We start from the raw sequence: 20,674 nt of genomic DNA, 5'->3' as shown, positions 1-20,674 counted from the left end.
TTTCTAAGACAAAGACAGGCTGGGAAACCCACAGGGAAATGATGTTTATTCATAAATCCAAGTTGAGTTAATTGAAACAATCTATGGGGCAATTTTTTTAACACAGCATTCATCAGAAGTGCCACAATTTTCTTTCACAATAGATTCATTCGCCAGTACTGTATTTGCATCTCTCTCCTTCAAGAACCAGCTTTAGCCAATTAAAAATGATTTATGGCCCTGGGTTTACAGGACAGGCATTTTGGAGAGTTCATCCATGTGAATGAGCATGGCAACATTTTCATCTGGTGGTCACCGACATTTTTTCCCCAGAGTTCTATAATCTGATTGGTTGACCATGAGAGCTGAAGGAGCTTTGGAATTTGATATAATCAACGTAAATGCGTATTGATTGTTCAAACTGGGAATGCACACCCTGTCAACCGATAGAACCAGAGTTATCTGCTCACCCCACACACTGTGCTCCCTCTGTGGGTCTGAGCTGTCTATCAGTTTCTTACTCGATTAATATCAGGAGTGACAGACCCTTCAAAATTTGAATTAATCATGTGCTTTGTAGCTAAATACATCAGGGATTATAGATTATAAAGATTACAATGTGTCCTATATATCCTATTGCAAATCTGTTTCTTTTTAATGAAACAAAAATTTTCTAGGAGAGAATGAGCCATATCATAATTGAACTAAAAAGAATTCAGAAGATCAACCCCTTAGACTGGTGGTTTTTTTTTTTTTTTCAAAGGAAAACATGTTTTTAGACATTTTTTAAAATGAAAACAATCCTGTCTGAAATATTTGTAAGTCCACCCCATTTAGGAGCTCTTCCCTTTCCACCATTTATATTTTGCCTTACTCTTCCTTCACATCCATCCAATTTCTCACTGTCTAAAGCAGCCATTTATCAAATTTAACATGGGCTTCTGCACTACCCTTGCTACTATCTGCTTCTTTTCTTACTCTGCCCCTCCAGTCAGAACATTAAAGCTGAAGGAACTATTCCAGAATGTTCCACTCAAAATAATTTTAATATTCCCCCTTGCAGGCAACCTGGGACTACTACAGATATGTCTCTGGGGCCACAGCAAAGAGAGCAGCTGAGTATTCTAGGGCCATTGTTCTCTGTGATTGCATTGGACAATACACCTTTTGACCACTCAATAGATCATGCCCCCTCCCCCTGTTCAAGGAATTGACACTCTCACTTTTATCAGCTTAAATAGAGTAGCAAAAATCACTTGAAAAAGCTTTCTACAACTTTGAAAATGGTCAAAAAAGATGACTTAGACACAAAGCCCCTCCAGGGCCTTGTCTTATTCTACCTGATTGAGTTTAATCACTTGGTTTCAATTGAATGCCATCTCTTCATAGCATAGTAAACTTTGCTTATGCAGATGCTATCTCACAACCTCTAACAAATTCATAGAAAACAGGTAAGATGATATAGTATGGGATGACTCATCCCTAACAGGTTTGAGGGACAGTCAGCCCAAACCAGTAATAAGATACTTTCTGAGAGTCAACCTATGTTTGTCTAAGGGCCTTAGCAACAGCAGCTGGAACATGATCTGGAGATGACCTGGACCAATGAGAGGCAGCCATGTCACACCAGCAGATGCATATTCATCAGACCTTCCCCCAAGGTAGGCTTGCCTCTTCCTGAATAAACTGAGCTTATTGTTTCAACATTCTTCCAGAGTCTGTGTCATTGACTCTGTGCCTACTTGGCCCCCTCCCCCAAAGGGAACAACAGCACAGGACTCGGCCACAATAAAGAATGCAAATATAAGCTATTTAAAAGAGAAGACAAAATTATGTAACAGACAGACTAGACACAAATCAAAGTGGCTATCCTGATTTCTCTTTGAGTCTTTGATTCTGTTATACTCTTGAATCCCCCACCACCCGTGAACAGCCTATCCCATATCTCAGCTATTCCTTCTGTCATATTCACACTTCTTCTCTTCCTTTTCCCTATATCTCCAAACTTGGTCAACCAGCATTTCTGGAAACTGCTGTTTCACAAGCCAAAGTAGAAAGGAAATCAGGGGAGTAGAGAGAGAGAGAGAGAGTCCTTTTAAAACTTTTGTAGGTAGCCTTATCTTTACAGTCCCATTTATTCACCAGTCGCCATTTGCCCAAGCATAAGGAGAAAGGCAGTGCTTCTCTGCAGTGATGGAGTGCCGTGGTGAGTGAAGACAACTAGAAGATACCATTACCTCCCATTTTCTTCAGAATCCCCAAACCTGTGCTGATGGGCACCATCCCAAAGCTAGATTTTCATTCTGATCTGGGAAAGAACAAAGTTTTTAAAGCAAATGCTTGGAGTTGGGGATTACCTCTTCAAACACTAAGGCTCCCCAGGTCCCTTTCAAACAGCAAACCTGAAGTTTCTCCTTCTGAGCCAACTTTCTTCACCTCTATGTTGGTTTCTTTCACAAGCAGAGTGTTTTCATATTTTTATGTGCTTTCCACAGTATTTTGAAAAGGACACAAAGAACCTAAAATCACATGTTCCAACAAAGACATTCTACTTACAACTACCCACATAGCCTCCTTGCTTTGTACAGTGGCATTCTGAATTCTGATGAGTAGGAAAAGCCCAATGAACCACATGGATATGGCCCTGCCATCATTATGCTTGGTAGTGGGAAGATTCTGATCTTGTCAAGTTGCAAATAACACACTGAATGTATTTCTGTTCACTGTGTTGACCAATTATATGAAAGCCTCCATCCCACTTGCTAAGCCAGCTCCCTTATTAAATTTTCAATTTCCATGCAGTTTGTCCATAATCAGACAATTATAACTCAAGAGTCAGTGTTTTTCCAACTTTCCCTTTTTTTTTTTTTTTTTTTTTTTTTGCAACTGTGGATATGCCTTGTTAATGTGTTTGCCAATTCAAAACCCAGGCTTGGAGACAAGAAGGCTCTTTTGCTTCAGCTCCCAGGGCTGTAACAAGAGCACCATAAATTTCCTGTGAATATACTTCTGGCTTCTTGCCCCTGTGCAGGACAAACCAAGTCCTGGAGAACATCCACCTCTCAGAATCCTTGGCTTCCGGCAAAACACCATCACAGTCACAGTGGGATTCTACTTAGCTCTTTGTAGTGCTTAGAAAAAAAGAGTACCTAAGACCTAATTGCTTTGTTTGCCTTTCAGTCTCTCTTGGTGGCCCATGCAGTCATAAGAAGAAAATAAGAAGGCTTATGAGTCAGTTGCTTCTAGGGACCAGTCCCTATGCTGAGTTCTTGGTATTAAAAGTATGAGAGCCTTTGTCTTTACTAAGAGAAACAACCAGAAGCAAGTGAGCCTGCCTTAGTTGCTGAAACAGGACAAGCCAGAAAGATGCTCCCTAAATGACTAAAAGCCATCTTACCTAAAGTAATGACAGTACCTCTGAGACCCTTGAGAAAGACACCCAGCAAACTGTGCATGGTTACTTACGTCAATTAAAAAAAGGAAAAACTAACATCTGATTACAGTAAACTTAGTCCTGGAGACAAGTCCAATTCTATTTGTGAATATAAAGTTTTGTGTATGGAATCTGAGAGACCCAACCTAACAAAACCAAATGAGCAAGAAAAGAAATAGTCCCTGTCACCATGAGCCTCACATGAAATGAGTGCCAAGGGTCTGGTTTGCAAAATGCAGATGCAGGCTGCCGACATGGACAACCTGTCACAGCTAAGGGACTGTGGCCACGTGCATCCCAGATACTACAAAACTGCACAAATAAAAGTAAATAAAACCCAGACATTGCTCGCCTGAGCACGCTTCCTTTACTTGTGATCTCGTCACAGATGAGATGAGCGGAGAACTCAGCCCGGAAACCTCAGCAGAGAGAGTGGTCTACTCTACTCAAATTCTTGAAAGTATCTCCTGGTGATGAGAATAACACAGAGGTAGATGAGCCTCATTAATCACTGATGGGTGATCCCAGGAGGAGGAAAGGTCCTTGGAAGAACCCAAACTCCCTCCCAGCTCTCTGTGCACTGGACTTTGCAGGTCTGCTTAAAGATGCATAGAATTTCATGTAGTGTGATAGTCCCTGGAGGATCCTTGCATGCATTCCTCATTCTACCCCGTGTGATAGAACACTCACTTACAATTTCCTTCCTGGATAGCCTTAGAGGCTTGTAGAAACTGTAAATATTTAATTCTTGAAGTCAAAACTATCCAATTTTGTTCAAAATATCTCTCTTTGGGAAACTCTCAAACATCTGTTTAGAACATCTCCAAGCCAGTTCCTAGACTAACACAAACTATAAAACATATACACACATATACACAAAGAGAGTGATGGCATCTGCAAGAGAATAAGATACATGGAAGACATGGATGGCAGAGGGCACGGTCTGGAACACAGATGTACTAACTGGCATACTTGCAGGGGGCACCCAACTCAAAGTGTTTCAATCACTTGAGCACATTATTTTTTCTGTAAGTAAGAGGTTCAAATGCAGGGTGGTTCTAGACTAGATCAGTTTAGCCATCCTTGCTCAAGTGTTTTTCAGCAATTTTGCTGTGCCTTTCATCATGAGCCATCTCTTTTTCCCTTATCTTTTGTCCTCATGGTTGCACCCTGGCTGCAGATCCTTCAATTTTCATATTCCACCCATCAGTGTTCAGAGGGGGAAGCCAGAAGACGCAGCTTTCTTTAACCTCTTTTTCACAGCAAGCACACCTTTCTAGGGCCCACTATGTGAAATTATCTTGGTCTTTTTCTTTGTTTTATCTATTATTCATGTCAGGGAGGAATGCATGTGGAAGTCAGAGGACAGCCCTCAGGAGTACTCTCCTTCCCTGGTGGGCTCCAGAGGTAGAACCCCATTCATCAGGCTCACCAAGCGAGCACTTCTACCCATGGAGCCCTCTTGCCATCACAAACCATCTTGATGTCTTATTAAAAGACCTGTGCCAGAAGGCCATCTCTAAATCAGTTAATAGTAAAACAGTGGCATTGACAGCTTGGGTTTAGAGTAGTCATGCTCAGCATCCTAGAGCTAGGGGATGCTGAAAATTCTTGACTGTCCATATGAGCGACTTGTTTTGTCGCCTTGACAACAAATATCTGACCGAAACAATGGAATGTCAAAAGGGCTTTATTTGGGCTTACGGTTTGAGAGCACATGGCAGGGAAGGAGTGGTAACAGGAGCTGGAGATAGCTACCCATGCTGCATCCATGGTCAGGAAGCAGAAATTAATGAATTTTCAACATCTGAAGAAAGATGGTGTGGCGGGAATCACTGCTGGACAGACAGTGCACACACATCCCACCAGATGATACAGGCACTCTGGCTTGGTTTTGGTGTAAACTTCCCAGTGACTGTCTTATAGGCAAGAACAGAAAGCCCCTTAGAGCAGCAGGTAAGACCACAGCATCGTGGTCAATGTACCTGTGTTCAAATCCCAACTCTGCCATTTAAAATACTTTAGGCAAGTTATTTAGCTTTTTCTGAGCCTACATTTCTGCATATGTACAATCTCAGGAAAAAAAAAACCCATAACCTATGAGTGGCTATGTATAAATTAAATAGCAAATATATAGTTGCACTGACTAGCATTATATTGTTTTTAACACAGTGTTGCTCTACAAACTAGTTCTTGATGCCCAAAGGATTTAAGAATCCTCCTTCCCATACTTCACAAAAAGCAAAGCAAAAGCCTCAAAAATGCAAGCCCATCAGAAAGTCTGGAGGTGAGGATGAGAAGGGAGCACAGGTTAACTGAATCAATGAAAGTGTCCCGAAGGCAAAGCAGCCACTTGACATTGAAGTTCATGCTTGATTTTGGGCACATACTGATTAATCTACTACAGGAAACAAAACAGGAAAAGCACTTTTGGCAATCATAAAATATAAGCACTGACTCAAGAAGAAGTTACTTGGCTCTCTGGAAAACTCAGATGAACAAGGTTCCATTTAAAATCAATGTCTCTCACCATAGCCTTTAGCTGTCATCCTCTTCTTTACTTGTTTGGTGACTGCATCTTATAACAATTCTTGGAGTAGAATCCCAGTATCTCCATTTCTCAAGTGCATCTGCAGGAGACAGAGACAACTGAGTAGGAATTCATAGGTGCTACTTTAAAATTGGTTGCACCTTACATAAGACTTTGAACATTCCATTCCAGCCTTGTCAATTGTGAAAACTAAAAGATCTCAATGGTTATAACTGGTGACTTTAGAATATCACACTCCCAATCTTTGCCTTACACTAAATGTAAATGTTTCTTATAAAAACACCTATTTACTTGGCTCATGTTTACATTCTGACTTTAAATATATTTGGCACTTGCAGAAAGCGGCCTCAAACAGTTAACCAATCTACAGCTACTCTCTACTCAGGGACCAGCATTTTGTCACCTCTGACATGAGACCAACACAGACTAGAATTTTAGTGACATATGTAGATTTAATTGGTATTTCCATTTGAAATCTACTCTGAGAAACTTTCAGTTCAATGCTCAGCTATTAGAACTTCAAGCTGCTTCCAGTTTGAACCTGACAAGAGAGAGATGGCCACTTTCTACTCAGGTTTTTATAAATTCCTGAGGCAATCTACAAAACTTGCAAAAATGATTCTGGAGCTTTTCCTAAGCCTCTTACAAAACTGTTCTGTGCATTTCCTTAGTACATAACAGGGCTCTTAAGCCAGATGAATGGAAAGAAAATCTATAACAAAAGCATACAAAATCTATAAAAAATGCACAAAACTCCAAATCTTCCAAGACCACACCCAGTTTTCTTTCTCAATGGTAGTTTTCCAGGTGGAGAAAATGAGGGGAAACATCTAAGTACAATGTCTGTGGATACAAAGTCTCTCACAGGGAGATGGACTCTGAGCTACCAGCACCCTGGAGTTAGTTCTGCACTGAACTCGGGGGATGGGTGCTATTGAGTATGTAGAGTAGTGGATAAGAAACCTTAGATTTTCTGTGTGGAGGTAGACACACACACACACACACACACACACACACACACACACACACAATTGTGTAAGAAATCAGCATAATTTGAAAGAAAAGAAAAAAAAATCCCTCAAACAATACTAGTTGAGGCAAGAGTTGAAAATGACACCATCTAGCCTGTTCATGTTTAGGAATGTCAAAGGGAAAGATCTGTAATAATTCTTTGGCTTTTCTTTAAAAGAAACTTCTTCCTTACTCCTTTGTTCTAGGAGGGGGAAAAAGACACTAATAATTAGCAAACCACAGCTGAGGGTGCCTTCTTTCATTTAGCACAGCAGATATGCCACCCAAGACCGAAATCGCTGCCATCTCCACTCAGCACACCCACTTTCCCCAGTGCCCCTTTGAAGCTGGAGACCTGAAGGAAGGTGTAGTGTGTTGTCACTCGAAATGCCTTAGGGAACCAACCAGAAGAGTTTGGAGGATGTTAGTCAGTCACCTCATACAGAGAGGGGATAAACACAAAACGCCACAGAGCAAGTCTTGGCTGAGACCCAGAGAGTGAACAGTGTGTGGCTGAGTGAAGGCTTGGCTCATGCAGGGCTTCACAAGCAAGTACAGGAAATAATGACTATGTGGAAAAAAACAGACCATGTGCATAATAATAAACAAGTTGTACAGAAGTGCAAAGTTTTTACATGAAATATTATTTCTCTGTCATGAAAATGGGCATCTTGTTCCCTTCCACTGTCAGATTCTCCATAAACTACAAGTTCCTTGGGGATGAAGTATGTGTCTCAAATTGGCACATGCCCCCGGAACCTAGCAAGTGCTCAGTGAAATTTAAGTTCGTTATCAATATGTGGCTCTGTGGATGTAAGTGTACGCAACAAACAGGAGAAAAGGGGCAGCTTGGTTTCAGAACTCCAGCCCAGCATGTGGTGAGAGCAAGGGGAAGACAATGGTTAGGAAGATGGTGTATACATGGATCTGTAGGGACATTTGAACTGATGGAGGGTAACATGGCACAATTGGAACATAGGTTTATATTGGCTACATAACCACTGCAGAGCAGGGGCCAGTGCTGGGGGGTGTCTTCCTATATGCTGTGAATATATGTTGTTCCCATTGGTTAATAAATAAGGCTGCTTTGGCCTATGACAAGGCAGTTCAGAGGCAGGTGGGAAATCCAAGGAGAGAGACAGGAAGGAGAAAGGCAGAATGAGGGGGACACCTAGGAGCAACATGTAATGGTATGCAGGCAAAGCCATGGAACATGTGACAATACATAGATTAATAGTTATGGGTTGAGTTAACTATAAGAGCTAGCTAGCAAGAGGTCTGCCATAGGCCATACAGTTGATAATTAATATTAAGCCTCTGAATGATTATTTTATAAGTGGCTGAGAGACCGTGGGGCCGGGCAGGACTGGAGGAACTTGGGACTGCGGGGCCAGGTGGGACCTTAGAAAATTTACGGCTACAAGCCAGCATAGAGCAAAGCAGGAAAGCACACACATGAAGTAATGTGGGTAAGGAGGGAGAATGGGAAATACCAGAGACAGGGCCCTGCTGTGTGTTTATGCACCACTACAGCAGCTGCTGCATATAAATAAAGAGGGCCAGATAGGCATGATGGCCATTTTCTAAATTATCTTACACCAGGCATCAAAGCCTTCTTTAAAAAGGGGTGGGGGATGCTTCCAGAACAATCACCCAGAAACTATAATAAAATTTAGGAACTAAAGTGATTGACTTATAAAATAAGCATTAAAAAGTCAATGGCCTTCATGGGGCTGGGGAGATGGTCCTGTGGGAAGAACATTTCCTGTACAAGTGTAAGGACCTGAGTTCAAGTCCCCAGAACCTATATACAAAGCTGTGCATGGTCATGTGCACATCTGTAACTCCCATGCTGTGAAAGGGCAGGAACAGGAGAATTACTGGGACTTGCTGACTGCCAGCTTAACTCCATGAGATAACCTCTCTCAAGAGAAAAAGACAGAGAGTGATTGAACAGGATGTTCAATATATTCCCTGGCCTCTGTATGCACACAGGTATTTGTCACACACACGCACACATGCACACATGCAAACGACTTGTAATTAACAGTGTTCATTGGGATGAACAACTCAAAGCTATTTCCTTTTTAATGTATGTGTGTGTTCACATCTGGGTGCTTATGGGATGTGTGTGCATGCATGTGTTTGCACATGTGTAGTAACCAGAGGACAACCTTGAATGCCATCCTTAGAAATGCCATCTACCTCCATCTAGACAAGATCTCTCATGGTGCTGGTGCCTGACAATTACACTAGACAGTTTGACCAGCAATCTCCAGGGATCTTCCCATCTCCATTTTCCCCTGACCTGAGATTACAAGTGTGTGCCACCACCATCCCCACATGCCCTGGGTTCCAGGGATTAGTAGACTCGGGGCCTCTTGCTTACAAAGCAAGTACTTTCTGACTATCTCCCAAGACCCCAATATTTGCTTCAAAATATTCAATTCATGATAGCTATGAAAAATTAGACATGTAAACAGAGAAGTCAGTACCAATCCAAAGGAAATTTTACTAAAAGACAGGATAAATGGAGACATATACCATAATTGTAGTTAAAAAAAAAAAAAAAAACACAACTCTATAGTCTAGTCAAGTAAGGTAGAAATCCCCAGGATGAGAGGACATCTTAGCTAGCTACCTATATGACAGAAGAGTAGAATCTGGAATACACAGGAAACTAAAAAAAACAAAAACAAAAACAAAAACAAAAAACCTAAACACCAAGAAAATAAACCAAAATAAAAAACGGACTGTGGAACCAATCAAAGGGTTCTCAGAAGGAGGAGGCAGAAATGTCTGGGAAACTCTGACTATGCCAGGTCTACATCACCCTAGTCGGGATGACCATCAGCAGGAGCAAGGATGACAACAGATGTTGTTGCCGATCCAGGGGAAGGAGAACCTTCCTGTATTGTTGATGGGAATCTCTCTGGAAACCACTCTGGGGGTTTCTCAAAAACTAGAAATAGCCGGGCAGTGGTGGTGCATGCCTTTAATCCCAGCAATCAGAAGGTAGAGGCAGGTGGATCTCTGTGAGTTCAAGGCCAGCCTGGTCTACCAAGTGAGTTCCAGGGAAGGCACAAAGCTACACAGAGAAACCCTGTCATGAAAAATGAAAACAAAAACAAACAAACAAACAAACTAGAAATAGACCTAACATATGACCCAGCAAGAACCACTCCGGGGCATACATCTTATGACAGACATATTTGTACATCCATGTTCACTGACACTCCATTAACAATAGCAAGGGAATGGAACCAACTTAAATGTCCATCAACTGGAGATCGGATAACAAAAATATGGTACATATAATCCAATTATAAAGAAAAAAATAAAATCATTGAATTTGTAAGGAAATGGATAGAACTGGAAAATATTACAGTGAATATAGTAACCTAGATCTCAAAGAAAAAAACAAAACAAAACAAAAAAACCACCTCAGGTTCTCTCTCATATGAGGGTCCTAGTTGAAAACCTTTTATTGTTTAACATAATACATGTGGAAACTAGAAGACTAGACAGGGTCTGTTGGCAGGGGGAGGCATTTAGGGAGAGGGTGGGCAGTAGAATGTATGTGAAATTAATGTGTATATGGGGAACTCTGGGAACAGAATCAAGCAAGCATTCTTGGTGGGGATGAGGAAGTGAGAGGCAAAAGGAAGGTTCAATGAAAGAAGCATGAGTGAAAAGGCTGCCTGGAAGTCTGTGTCTTCCAAACCAAGCAAAAAATGCAGTGAGGGGACAGTAGCGCACAGGTTGTACAAAGGAGCAGGGGTCGGGTGGAGAATCCTGGGGCTAAAGGTTTAAGTGAAGAAGGGGTCAAGAAGACAGGGTGGGGCTAACCAAAACTAAGGAAGGATGAAGATGCCTTAGGAAATCCCAAGAGCTCCTAAGCTAATTAATAATGTCATTGTTAAAGAAATTTGAGAAGGACCCTACCTTACGGAACATTGCTACTCCCAGAAAACATGAGTTATTGAATGAAAATCCCAGTGCCAGGCACGGGTTACCTCCCTAGTAGTTAGTTATTGGTCAGAGAGGTCCCACAGGCACTCAAAGAAACACAGGCTGTTGCTGTTTCTCTGGGTTACCCACGTAACTAGATGGTAAGATCCTATTACTAAAAACACCACACATTTCAGGACACAGAGAAATCAATCTTGAATTGACCAGAAAACCCTGACCGCTGGCCAGCTTTCACAGTGCTGGAAGGTTCTCTGCAGCTGCCAGGGGAGAAAAGACATCAATGATCTTATCCAGCACTGGACCCCACATGCTGCAATACTGACCTGCCAGGCAAGAGGCGCTCAGGCTAGACTGTTTATGAGGTAACCAACCACTTACCTGATTGGATTTGAGACCCGCTCCACAAGAGAAAATTCACATCTGGTACAGTAAACATAGTCAAATCCCATGGCTTAGGGAAATCATGGGGACTAGGAGAGAGAACCTCTTGCTGGCGTTTTTCTAAGCGGCCATGTTGTCAAACTGCCATCTACATATTTATGGACATCCAGATTGGCTCTGATCCCAAGTCAGAGAAGCTTCTTACTGCAGTGGGTCGTGTTTAATGCAGAGAAGCAGTACTGTTCAAAATACCGAGAATAAGTGTTCCACTGTGGAGGAGACATTGATAACCATGCTCAATCCCTGCCAAGGCTCAGGGAAGTTCACGCAAGAGGGGCTGGAAAGAATGGAAGAGACAGAGGAGATGGCAAAGCGTGGTGAAAAGCTGGCCTCCTGACACGATATAGCTGTGGTACACTTGAACTCACTGCAGCTGTGGTTACCTACACAAGACCCGCACAAGACCAAGCCAGGTAAGAGCTTCAGCGCAAGGGGAAGGGGCTGGTGAATCCTGTCCCCTCCCCCAGCTGAGGAGCAGTTGATAGCTCCAGAGTTGATTTCCTTTAATAGAATGGCCTTTGGTAGATTCCCCATACCCCAGTTGATGACCCCATAGCATAGCTGTGTTCCTATGGGAAGCACTAATCAGACTCAGTGTGTTAAAAAGTAAATAAATTATAAAAGGCACACATGAAGTTGAGGGGGAGATGAGATGGGGGCCTGGGGGAGCTGAAGGGGAAAAATGAGAGGTGGACATCATTAAGACATACTGTATACGTGTAAAACATTTTCAAATAATGAATTTAAGGTTCAGAAAAAACACTACCAGTCTACTCTCGGTAATGTGTAATTAAAATGTAATTCCAAGCCCAATCCAACTGAATATTTTCAGACCTGAAAAATATTATCATTCAATTAGAAAATAAGATTCCAAGGAGAAGTCAGTCCATAATTTTTGAGAGAATGGTCCATAGGAACAGAGCCCATTGCTAAAGTATTTTTTATTTATACAGTAATGCAGTGAATAAATGAGTCACAGAGGTGGGAATAGAAGCAGCCAGTTAATGTCAGCCCTTGTGGACTCTTCTGGGGGCAGGGAGGGGGCTTCTAGACTCTTTTTTAAGACCAAATGCAAAATGTATCTATAAATAAAAAGAAGCTATAGGTCAATACCTGTAGTGAACAACAGTAGAAAAGTCCTAAACAAAATATCAGAGAGCTATTTCAAGAGCACATGCAAAGGGGATGTCACATAGAAAAGACATTTGATAAGAAAAATATAAGAAACTCTTAAGGGTAACAAATAAGGACAAAGAACACATAATCAAGCTGTTAGATGCAGGAGAGTAGTTGATGCCATGCGGCATCTTCTCTTCCACTCAAAAAGGGGAAAGGGAGCCAGGGTTGGCTATGGGGAGAAAGGCCTCTCTCCCCTGGAAGCTGCATTCTGCCCTTCATTTCTACTCTCAGAAAGGTCAATTTTCCCGATTCCTGTGTTTGACCATCACCACAGAAGGACTTGACTTAAAGCCACTCCCAAGCAACCTTCTCCATCTCACATCCACATGTGAGGATGCTCTTTGAAATGGCTTGGTATCACCTTGCCATATTTGGTTCATATGCTGTACTCAAGACACAACAACTTAGCCTCCCTGTTACATTTGTCTTACTTTGTACTTAGATCCAATTCAGGAATGAAATGTTTGAATTGAATTGTGTCTATGTGGTCACTTAAAAAACCAAGTCTAGGATGGACAGAAAATTGAACTATGGAGAGAAGTGTGCATGCATGTGTCTCCACTCATAGAAAGGTGTAAAAAATAAATTACAGCTGCTTTCAAGGTGTAAAACTTTTCAACATAAAAATTCTAAGTTTCAAAGTAAAAAAAAAAAAAAAAAAAAACCTACTTGTTTCTAAACAGGGCGATAATGATAAAACCAGGGCCAGGCATGATGGAACACACCTGTAATACCAGCACTTGGAAGGTAAAATCAGGAGGATCAAGAGTTCAAGGCCAAACTCGGCCACTTGGGAGTTCAAGATTAGCTTGGCTTACATAAAACTCAACTGATGTTGATGCTGATGATGATGATAATGATGGTGATTGTAATGATGACAATGATGATGATAATGATGGTGAGGATGATGATGATGATGGTGGTGAGGATGATGATGGTTATGACAACAATGGAACCTTAGGCACGTTCAATATCACAGGGGGCTATTTGAGGACTTACCATTACAGGGTATTTATATTTCAAATACCTTTTTTTAAAAAAAAGATTGATTTATTTATTATGTATACAGAAGAAGGTGCCAGATCTCATTACAGATGGTTGTAAACCACCATGTGGTTGCTGGGAATTGAACTCAGGACTTCTGGAAGAACAGCCAGTCTCTTAACCTCTGAGCCATCTCTCCAGCCCCCTCAAATACCTTTTTTATGGAAGTTAAATTTTGTGCTAGTTAGCTGTCTTCAACTTTGTACAGCCTAGAATCATTTGAGAGGAAAGACTCCATTGAAGACTTACCTACATCAGATTGGCCTGTGTACATGTCTGGTGTTGGGGGAGGTAATGCTGGTTATTTATTGATGCAGAAGGACCTAGCCCACTATGGGCAGCACCACCCTTAGGCAGGCAGCCCTGTTCTGCATAAGAAGGCTAACTAAGCATGAGCTTGTCAGTGAGTGAGAGAACAAGCCAGCAAGCAATGTTCCTTGTGGCTTCTGCTTTGTGACTTCCCTCAATGATGGACTGTGACTTGAAGTGTAAACTGGATAAGCCCTTCCCATCTTGTAAGGTGCTTTGTGTCGGAGTGCTTTATCAGAGCATTGGAAAAGAAACGGAGCACATTAAAGCTTTAATGTGTTATCATCTTTGGCATTAAACTGTGAAATAAAGATGCACAGTTTCAGGTGGTAACAGAACCATGTGCTCTCACTGTTGAAAGGTCATGGCAGATTCATAATCATTGACATGATAAAAATTGTGGAACTTCTGTGGCAACATTCCTTTACATAGTATTCTATACACGTCATCTATTGCCTTAAAATAGTCCCCAGAAAGCATTCCAATAAATGAATTCCTCAAACTTGATGGGTTTTTTTAATATATGTTCCACTAAATGATTAACTTCTATCTAAATAACCTGAAAAGCACATTATTTAACTTTATGAAATAAAACATTTTTCCTTGTTTTTAGAAAAAAAACTTCTTTGTTCATTGCTTTTTGTTTGAATTACCTCTATTACCCACACCCACCCTTCTATGTGTTTGGGGTTGTGTGTTTTAAGAAGAGAATCAGTTGACATCACAACCACAGTGATGGGGAATGTCAACTACCACTCACCAAAGGTCACACCACAAAGTAGGCTGTGTGGGTTAGTAGGAGCCCAGGCCTAAGGATCTCAGCTTGATACATTGAAACCATATCACCCACTTCTATCATCTTTGTCTGTATCATAACTGTTAGGCATTACATGATGTTTTGACGGATATATATATATATATATATATATATATATATATATAATTTAATAAATAAAAGTGAAAGGGGAAACTAAGGGTGAAAGCAATTGAGAGGATGTAAGGAGGGGGCTAGGTAGAGAGGAGAAGAGGAGGGGGCGGGTCCTCCAAAATCAAGTATATATGAAAATTCCAGAAGGAAATCTGCTGTGTGCATGATAAAATATAAATATTATGTAAAGCATGGTAGCTTGTGGCTTTAATCCCAGCACTTGAGAGCCAGTAGCAGGTGGGTCTCTGTGAGTTCAAGGTCAACAGCAAGTTCTAAGCCAGCCAGGATTATACAAAAAAGTAATATAAGGAAACAAATAAATAAATTTTAGAAACCACATAAAGCACTTATTTTCAGTTTCTTTATAGTTATGTCCATTTTATAAATAAAGCAACTGAAGATCAGGCAGGTCAAAAAGTACCAAAGATTAAAGAACCCAGAGATAAAGTCAGGTTGTCTATACACAACCTATATTATTTTTGTATAATATGGCAACCGTACTTCAGGACAAGAGCATGGGACTACTTGGTGAAGATGGCTACTCACCTGCTAGCAACCAGGAAGCAAGGAGAAGAAAAGAGGAAGAGCAGGATCTCAATGTCCCCATGACCTAAGTTCCTTTCACAGGCCCCACATCCTAGGGGTCCCATCACCTCCTACCAACATGAAAGGCTGAGGACCAAGCCTGAGCACAAAGGCTTGGGGGCATTCAAGAGCTGAGCTGTGGTAAAGGTCCCTGTGATCACAGAGCCCTTCATCCAAGCCACCGCACCACTGGCTCTTAACTATGACAGTCCTCAGAATCACTGATTAAAGGACAGATTTCTGGGCATCACTCCACAGTTTCCGGTTCAGCAAACTTGGGAATGGTCCCAACAGACATTTGTAATGAGCTCATGAGTAACAGGTGCTGCCCAGGAACCTGCTTGGAAAGCCACCGCAGCACAGTACAGAATTCGGCCCTGTCAGGTAAATGACTTGAAATGATTGTTTACTCTCATGGCTGACAGCCAATGTCCTTTTGGTGGTGAAGGGAAGTGGAGGACATGGGAACAGGTGCTGGAATTCCAACAAGGCATGTTTGATCACAAAAGCTAGCAATCTTGTTTAGGAATTTTTTTTTTCAGAGAGCCTCATATCATCACATATCAAATCCAAATGGTAGAGGTGCCCCTAATTCTTGCCATTCTTCTCTAAAATCTTAAACCTTCTTGACAGATGCATGTGTACATAAACACATCTCTGAAAAGAAGAGCTTCACTTGGGTATCCGTTTTCTGAATCATGTCACTGGACTGCCCGGGTGCAGGTTGGCTGCTGATGTTGCGCACGCAGCACATGAACAGCACTGGCGTCATCAAAGACGCTGTACCTCTCCTGAAAGCCTGTCACCTCTGCCCTGGTTCACATGAGCTTGCTCTTCGCTTCTAGGGTCAAGGCTGGAGCCAGTGATTTATAGCTATGGTAAATTTGCTTATGCTAAAAATTATGCCAAGTCTCAGTTTGGAACGTGATTTTATGGGCCAAGCAGTAAACCCCATAAAATCAGGGTTTAAAATGGAAAATGTTATTCAGACTAATTATGAGTCGTGCAATTGGGCATTGCTGTAGCAAGTTTTATTTCAGCATTCTACCAAATAAGACCATCAGAACAACACGTGTGCTACAGACAGAAGCCAGAGTCTTGGTCACCAAGTAGAGAAAGCCTACAGTGGCAAAGAGGTGTGACTGCCATCAACATCCCTGTGGCAATTTCCTCATTAGACCACTACACAGTGAGCCTGCTCACGCTGCAGACAAAGGACAAAGAATAGTAATTTTTAGTGTGAAAGGGAGGAAGGGGAGAAAGAAACAGAATAAATACCTCTTGAATTGGGAAAAGGCGATGTTTGGTAGGAAATTTTTTTTCAAAGCCATTTTGAATAAAAACAAGCTCACTATGAATTCAATAGCTGAAAGCATTTAGCTTCTGGGATGCAAACAAATTAAATATATGAAAACTGTTTCTGCCATAATGGCTACAATTGGTAGAACTCTGATGATAAGCTATTATTTCCATCAACTTCATTTCAATTGAAATAATAGTTCGACAAACAAATCCTGAAGTCCATGGTAACTGATTATCCTCAGGGAGATAAAGTGAGTCCTAATGGAAAATGCTCTTTCCTTTGCCTAAAATGTACAAGTGACATCTCTTAGGAACTCACATCAAGCCAGTCTATAATTCTGGAAAATGGCACAGGGGAAAGCTAAGGTTTGAATAGGCATGGTTTGAACATGACCCCTAAACGCTCACCTACTGAAAGTTTTAATCCCCAGTGTGAGAGCTGTGAAGAGTAGAACCTTTGAGAGATGGGGTTTAATGAAGGTGGTTGTGTCATGAGGTTGAAGCCTGGGAGTCGGGTACAGCCAGTCTCGAGGAGTGAGTTCACTCTCATGAGAGAAAATGGATAGAAACAGAGCTACTCCACATGCTTGACCCCCACATGCAGACCTACTTCCTGTCTACTTCTCTTCCATGTAGACACAACCAAGAAAGCCCTCACTAAAGACCAAACAGATGAGGCTGCCAGTCACTTAACTTCAGATCTCTCTCTCTCTCTCTCTCTCTCTCTCTCTCTCTCTCTCTCTCCCTCCCTCTCTCTCCCTCCCTCCCTCCCTCCTTCCCTCTCTCTCTCTCTCTCTCCTCCTCCTCCCTCCCTCCCTCCTCTCTCTCTCCCTCCCTCCCTCCCTCCCTCCCTCTCTCTCTCTCTCTCTCTCCCTCCCTCCCTCCCTCCCTCCCTCCCTCCCTCTCTCTCTCTCTCACACACACACACACACCACATAAAGAGACCAACAGAAAATAAACTCCTTAAGAATGAAGACCAAAACGCTGATATTCAAGGCAAATTATACGGAAAACACAAAGCATTGTGGCATTTTGCTGAAAAGATATTATCCAATTTCGTTTTTGCTTCATCCATATTTTAAAGAATTAGTGCAGACCTCAATCTTGGTCTTCTCATTTTTGCATTTCAATGGCATGAAAGAAGATGCACTAGAAAGAAAATGAAGTTAAGACGTACTTGGAGAAAAATGAAGTTAAGGTTATTATGGCATTCTACCTCAATATGTAGTAACATGGGCTCAGATGATGACTGCATCCAGACACACAGCACCATCAGTCTCAAGCTGCAGACGAAGAACACGAGAGGAACCTCATTGGGGACGCAGCTCAGTGGTGGATCTCTGCAAACCATGCACCAGTCCCACTCATGACCCCAGCACAGGGAAACAATACAAAATGGAGGTGGAAATATTGAGCTAGAATACTAAAATTGAATGTCAAAAACAGTATTTATGAGGCCATTAATTTTGCAGCCATTTCGGCAGGGGTGGCTTTTCTCTCATCTCTATGTATTAGTAATACAAAGAAATTCGATAGTAAAATGCAAAAACACTCTAAGCTGAAGACTTGCCATTAAATCAGCCTTAGGCCTGAGACCACTAGGACTCTCTCAGATTTGTTTTTCAAAAATTAATGTGATGACATGGGTGCCGGGTGCTGTGCAGAATTAGAAAGACAGAGCGCCTTTGCACTTAAAACATGCACAGTCCTTAACAGTTGGTGGCTTCTAGGGGGAAAAGAAACAGGGTTTCTAATGCTGTGACACCTGGTAGGCCAACCACACTCAAGTGGATGGCCTCACACCCTGGAAAATACAATCAACACAAATTGGACCCAGTGGGTTATTAGGAAAAGAAAAAGAAAAGTACATGAAGTTGGAGAAGGTATGGATCTTGCAGGATAAGGGAGAGGAGTAGGGGTGTGAACAGTATATTGTATAAAATTCTCAAATTAAAAAAATGTATTTTAATGTCCAATTCTAAAAAGGGAACAGATTATTCTTCTGTTCTTTTTATTCATCTAGTCTTCCCCTGCCTGGGGTAGCCATTGATTCAGAGGTACTTGAAGGTAGGTGTCACATTATATCACAGGACAAGACCACGGCCCAGGCTCCACCCAGTCTTTGCTTTATGGCTTGTCTCAAACTGTGATACTGATTGACAGAACCTTCGCAGGCCCTGATTATCTGTTGACCTGAGACAGAGCCTGCCTTTTCATTCGGGATCAATTCTAATCCTCCACAGAGTGTCTGAGCTCTAGCTGGGTAAACAGACTTTCCCAAGCTGGTCCTTTGGAGTCTCTCTCCAGCACCACCCACAAACTTAGCATAAGCAATGTATTTTATAGCCAGAACACATTAAATGGCCATAGAAATAGCAGTTGTATTACATCTATAAAAATTTAAGCTAATTCTAATACTGTCCATTCAGGGTTTGTGCCTAGATGCTGCACATGCTGTTAAATAAACCAGTGTTAATCAATATATGCATTAAATATGTGCAATAAAATTACTAAAGAGACCACCTATACCCAAAGACCACCATCAGAAATAGCTAAAGGCCTCAAGTACGTGGTTTATTTCCCATCAGAGTAATATGTTCTGAACCTGCCTTAAGAGACCACCTGCCTAACATGAACAAAGGCCCTTTGCCAGCACATTCGGTTATTTTTAAAAACTCTGCTTTCAAGCAAAAGGAGCTATACAAAACATAGAACCTGGCCAGCTCTAGCTCTTGCATGCCTGTTGCCACAAGAAATGCTTTTCATAAAACAGCCCGGGGAGCTTTGACTGTTCTCTGCTGTGTTCTGAGGCGTCTGAGCACAAGACACCAAGCTTCCCACTGTTTAGCAAGCTGAGCTGATACCCAGAAATGGCCTTGCTAAATGGGTAATGGTTGAAGGTGTGAATGGTCAACCTTGTCACAGGCTTTTCTGGAGCAACTGGGAGGACCCCGTTCCATGGACGATCACTCCAGAAAAACCACAGGGTGGTTTCAGAGATTTTTTTCAGAGCCAAGGACATTCATGTTAACATATTTATAAGTTATAAAGCCTAGAGAATCATTTCAGCTGTGTGCTCAACATAATCTCTAGAGAGTTCTGCTAAACTGAAGACCACCTGCCAGACAAGCCACTTAATTTTAGATGCAGGCGTGATGGTCCCCATCTGATGAGGCCACAGTTTTACCTTGTGAGCGACAAAAGGTTACCTGCCTTGTGCAAGGCAGTAAGTGAACAGGGTGTTTGCTTATAGAAGTTCAGTAAGAAAGAAGCTTTCACCTAATTCATTAGAAAAGGAGATTCCCATCAATGTGCAGCATCAAGAATGGGAACAAGCCTAACTGCCATTAGAAACCACAGTTGTGCCAGGCGGTGGCGGCGCACACCTTTAATCCCAGCACTTGGGAGGCAGAGGCAGGTGGATCTTTGTGAGTTCAAGGCCAGCCTGGTCTACAGAGCGAGATCCAGGAAAGGCGCAAAGCTACACAGAGAAACCCTGTCAAGAAAGAAAGCAAGAAAGAAAGAAAGAAAGAAAGAAAGAAAGAAAGAAAGAAAGAGAGAGAGAGAGAGAGAGAGAGAGAGAGGGAGGGAGGGAGGGAGGGAGGGAGGGAGGGAGGGAGGGAGGAAGGAGAGAAAGAAAGAGAGAGAGAGAGAGAGAGAGAGAGAGAGAGAAAGGAAGAGAGGAAGAAAGAAAGAGAGAAAAGAAAAGAAAAAGAAACCACAGTTGCTGTCAAGGAAGTAATCAGGAAAAAAAAAAAAAAAAACCTGTATGAGTAACAGATCAATAAACATGGCAGGTCTTCCCTATTCAAAGATTACCCACTAGACCTCCAGTCCACTCTAGATGAGAAGGATCTCTGTCTAGAACCCTGCTGTCACCTCTCTGTCAGGTGCCATGGGTCAAGAGCAGGCCTCAGAAAAGCCCTTGGAAGTGCAAGTG

This window comes from Onychomys torridus, chromosome 16, assembly GCF_903995425.1.
Source record: "Onychomys torridus chromosome 16, mOncTor1.1, whole genome shotgun sequence".
Taxonomy (NCBI): domain Eukaryota; kingdom Metazoa; phylum Chordata; class Mammalia; order Rodentia; family Cricetidae; genus Onychomys; species Onychomys torridus.
This window is presented reverse-complemented; position numbering follows the sequence as displayed.